Source organism: Chironomus tepperi, unplaced genomic scaffold, assembly GCF_022539635.2.
Source record: "Chironomus tepperi strain 1889 unplaced genomic scaffold, CSIRO-AGI_Ctep_v1 contig_420, whole genome shotgun sequence".
Lineage (NCBI taxonomy): Eukaryota > Metazoa > Arthropoda > Insecta > Diptera > Chironomidae > Chironomus > Chironomus tepperi.
Genome location: NW_027226542.1, coordinates 59810 through 65021, shown reverse-complemented (window position 1 = coordinate 65021; position 5212 = coordinate 59810). Strand labels below are relative to the sequence as shown.

The 5212-nt window shown below is 39.6% G+C and overlaps 1 long non-coding RNA gene across 1 annotated transcript; it reads left to right on the top strand.

Annotated features, from left to right (window-relative positions):
* The first annotated feature begins 3471 nt into the window (after positions 1-3471).
* On the top strand, positions 3472-4150 carry LOC139097345 (uncharacterized). The gene is made up of 3 exons (XR_011545057.1): positions 3472-3724; positions 3789-3952; positions 4022-4150. It is a non-coding gene; the product is annotated as an uncharacterized lncRNA (long non-coding RNA).
* Positions 4151-5212: the final 1062 nt, after the last annotated feature.

Below are 5212 nucleotides of genomic sequence, written 5' to 3'. Positions count from 1 at the left end.
ATTGCAATGGTGCGAATAAAAAGTTCAAGGATTTTCGAGTGATTGTAAAAGTAGTAATTCACGCATTTTAGTAGTATCTCTTATCGTTCTGTGCTACTGCTGCTGTTGGCTGCTCTTTCAACATTTGTGTAGTTAATAATTATATGAAAAAAAAATCGTCATAGTGTTAAAAAAATTAAGTTAAAGAAGGAAAAAAATTTGTTACGAATATTTTATTTTTAAGCAAGTTTCGTGAGTGTTCATACTTTTATATTTATTGGCGTGTTGTGATTTCTTGCAAAATCTATTTGTTATCTATCATTCGTGCTCAGGAGGCTCAAGATGCTGGATATCGAATGTATGTAAAGAGTCTTACCACCGGTTTTCCATCTCTTATAATAATTTTTTCATTACATATCTATTTGTTAATAATTTTTCTCATGTCATTACAGAAAATCCCAGTTGGTGAAATTTTGCAGTGTTCTTATAAAAACAACTTGGCTGGATTATTGATAAGTTAAATAAAATAGTTTAAGAAACGGGACAACAAATATCTGTGAAACATGAGTGCCAAAACATTTTAGTGAGCAAAAAAAAAGAAAATTGTGAAAAATATTGAAATTTTTCATCTAAAAAACATTAACTTTAATATGATTATCGGATATCGTGAATAGTTTTATCATAGTAATCTAATTGCAACGATGCGAATAAAATGCTCAGAATTTACGAGTGATGGTGAACGGATTTTTATAATTCAAACCTTATAACGGTCAAAAAAAATTCAAACATTGTCCAGTAAACACTGTAAAAAAATGCGCTAAAAACTGAATAGTTTTATCATAGTAATCTAACTGCAACGGTGCGAATAAAAAGTTCAGAATTTACGAGTGATTGTAAGTTAAATAAAATAGTTTAAGAAACGGGACAACAAATATCTGTGAAACTTGAGTCCAGAAATATTTTATTTAGCAAAAACAAAAGAAAATTGTGAAAAATATTGAAATTTTTCATCTGAAAAACATTAGCTTTAATATGATTATCGGATATCGTGAATAGTTTTATCATAGTAATCTAACTGCAACGGTGCGAATAAAATGCTCAGAATTTACGAGTGATGGTGAACGGATTTTTATAATTCAAACCTTATAACGGTCAAAAAAATTCAAACATTGTCCAGTAAACACTGTAAAAAAATGCGCTAAAAACTGAATAGTTTTATCATAGTAATTAAGTTTAAGAAACGGAACAACAAATATCTGTGAAACTTGAGTCCAGAAATATTTTATTTAGCAAAAAAAAAGAAAATTGTGAAAAATATTGAAATTTTTCATCTGAAAAACATTAGCTTTAATATGATTATCGGATATCGTGAATAGTTTTATCATAGTAATCTAACTGCAACGGTGCGAATAAAATGCTCAGAATTTACGAGTGATGGTGAACGGATTTTTATAATTCAAACCTTATAACGGTCAAAAAAATTCAAACATTGTCCAGTAAACACTGTAAAAAAATGCGCTAAAAACTGAATAGTTTTATCATAATAATCTAATTGCAACAGTGCGAATGAAAAGTTCAAGGATTTACGAGTGATTGTAAGTTAAATAAAATAGTTTAAGAAACGGGACAACAAATATCTGTGAAACATAAGTCCAGAAATATTTTATTGAGCAAAAAACATTAACTTTAATATGATTATCGGATATCGTGAATAGTTTTATCATAGTAATCTAATTGCAACGGTGCGAATAAAAAGTTCAGAATTTACGAGTGGTTGTATGTAAAAAAAGTGATTCACACATTTCAAGAGGCTCAAGATGCTGGATATCGAATGTATCAAAAGAGTCTTACGACCGGTTTTCCATCTCTTATATCAATTTTTTCAGGACATAACTATTTGTTAATAATTTTTTCTCATGTCATTACAGAAAATCCCAGTTGGTGAAATTTTGCAGTGTTCTTATAAAAACAACATGGCTGGATTATTGATAAGTTAAATAAAATAGTTCAAGAAACGGGACAACAAATATCTGTGAAACGTGAGTCCAGAAATATTTTATTGAGCAAAAAAAAGAAAATTGTGAAAAATATTGAAATTTTTCATCTAAAAAATTACAAAAGTCCTCGTGTTATTGATCGAGGGACTTAAGCGCATTTTTGTCCCAGCGATCAGTAATTGATTAATAACTTAGTCACTTCTAGATCTACAAAACGAGATCCAGTAAGATCCAGTTCACTTCCAAACCTAAAAACCAAGATCCAGTAAGATCCAGTTCACTTCCAAACCTAAAAACCAAGATCCAGTAAGATACAGATCACTTTTAGACCTAAAAACCACGATCCAGTAAGATAAAGGTCACTTCCAGACCTAAAACACAAGATCCAGGTCACTTCCAGACCTAAAAACCAAGATCCAGTAAGATCCAGGTCAATTTCAGATCTTGAAAACAAGATCCATATAAAACTTCCACAAATTTAAGAACTTCATCATTTAACGGATTTTCATAATTCAAACCTCATAACGGTCAAAAAAAATTCAAACATTGTTCAGTAAACACTGTAAAAACATCGACAAACATTGAAAAACACTGTAAAACAATGAAAAAACGTGTTGTTGTTTTTGTTGTTGTATATGAAAATGAAAAGTTGTTAATTATAGTATTTATGCTTTGATTTGAAACTTTTAAATGCATTTGCCCGCAATAAAACAATAACACGGAGCTAATAAAACAAACCTGAGCTCTCTACGATGTCTAATTGCTGAGATAAGAACCTAGCCCGAACGAACGAACAGACGAAAGAACGAACGAACGAACTTGGCCTACCCACTGGAGCCTGATGCCTCAAATATTTGCCAACCGAAGCTTGGCCTACCCACTGAAGCCTGATGCCTCAAACATTTGCCAAGCGAGGCTTGGCCTACCCACTGAAGCCTGATGCCTCAAACATTTGCCAAGCGAGGCTTGGCCTACCCACTGGAGCCTGATGCCTCAAATATTTGCCAACCGAAGCTTGGCCTACCCACTGAAGCCTGATGCCTCAAACATTTGCCAAGCGAGGCTTGGCCTACCCGCTGGAGCCTGGTGCCTCAAATATTTGCCAACCGAAGCTTGGCCTACCCACTGAAGCCTGATGCCTCAAATATTTGCCAACCGAAGCTTGGCCTACCCACTGAAGCCTGATGCCTCAAACATTTGCCAAGCGAAGCTTGGCCTACCCACTGGAGCCTGATGCCTCAAATATTTGCCAACCGAAGCTTGGCCTACCCACTGAAGCCTGATGCCTCAAACATTTGCCAAGCGAGGCTTGGCCTACCCACTGGAGCCTGATGCCTCAAATATTTGCCAACCGAAGCTTGGCCTACCCACTGAAGCCTGATGCCTCAAACATTTGCCAAGCGAGGCTTGGCCTACCCGCTGGAGCCTGGTGCCTCAAATAGCCTGATGCCTCAAATATTTGCCAACCGAAGCTTGGCCTTCCCGCTGTAGCCAGATTCCTCAAACATTTGCCAAGCGAAGCTTGGCCTACCCACTGAAGCCTGAAGCCTCAAATATTTGCCAACCGAAGCTTGGTCTACCCACTGAAGCCTGAAGCCTCAAACATTTGCCAAGCGAAGCTTGGCTTACCCGCTGGAGCCTGATCCCTCAAACATTTGCCAAGCGAAGCTTGGCCTTCCCGCTGTAGCCTGATTCCTCCAACATTTGCCAAGCGTAGCTTGGCCTACCCGCGAGACTTTTTATGGACGGTGTGTTTAGTTGATTACCGTTTAGTTGATTTTTATACTGATTATATCCTTTAATTTCTCTTAGTTTTAGTGGCAGTTGGTTAAAAACTTTTGTTCCAAGACAAATGAGATCATTGGCAAGTTGCAATTTCCGAAATCTGGGAAATTTCAGCTGTCCTTTTCTACGACCATCAACTATAACTTCAATGTCATCGTGCTTCATAAGGATATACTTTTTAGTTAACAACAGTAAGTTTAGAAATGCAATTCCTTTAACAGGCAATATATTAACAGCAATATCACTAAATAACTTTTCAGTCGAAAATCCTCCTCTCGAGTCCAAACGCTGTCTTCAGAGCTTTATTTTGAATCTTCTGCAAACGATTGATGTCACCAGCACTCATTCTACAAATCAGGTAGCCTACCCGCTGGAGCCTGGTGCCTCAAATATTTGCCAACCGAAGCTTGGCCTACCCACTGAAGCCTGATGCCTCAAACATTTGCCAACCGAAGCTTGGCCTACCCGCTGGAGCCTGGTGCCTCAAATATTTGCCAACCGAAGCTTGGCCTACCCACTGAAGCCTGATGCCTCAAACATTTGCCAAGCGAAGCTTGGCCTACCCGCTGAAGCCTCGATGCCTCAAATATTTGCCAACCGAAGCTTGGCCTACCCACTGAAGCTTGATCCTCAAACATTTGCCAAGCGAAGCTTGGCCTACCCACTGAAGCCTGATGCCTCAAACATTTGCCAAGCGAAGCTTGGCCTACCCACTGGAGCCTGATGCCTCAAATATTTGCCAACCGAAGCTTGGCCTACCCACTGAAGCCTGATGCCTCAAACATTTGCCAAGCGAAGCTTGGCCTACCCACTGAAGCCTGATGCCTCAAATATTTGCCAACCGAAGCTTGGCCTTCCCGCTGTAGCCTGATTCCTCAAACATTTGCCAAGCGAAGCTTGGCCTACCCACTGAAGCCTGAAGCCTCAAACATTTGCCAAGCGAAGCTTGGCTTACCCGCTGGAGCCTGATCCCTCAAACATTTGCCAAGCGAAGCTTGGCCTATCCGCTGGAGCCTGATGCCTCAAATATTTGCCAACCGAAGCTTGGCCTACCCGCTGGAGCCTGATTCCTCAAACATTTGCCAAGCGAAGCTTGGCCTACCCGCTGGAGCCTGATGCCTCAAACATTTGCCAAGCGAAGCTTGGCCTACCCGCTGGAGCCTGATGCCTCAAACATTTGCCAAGCGAAGCTTGGCCTACCCACTGAAGCCTGATGCCTCAAACATTTGCCAAGCGAAGCTTGGCCTACCCACTGAAGCCTGATGCCTCAAACATTTGCCAAGCGAAGCTTGGCCTACCCGCTGGAGCCTGATGCCTCAAATATTTGCCAACCGAAGCTTGGCCTACCCACTGAAGCCTGATGCCTCAAACATTTGCCAAGCGAAGCTTGGCCTACCCACTGAAGCCTGATGCCTCAAACATTTGCCAAGCGAAGCTTGGCCTACCCACTG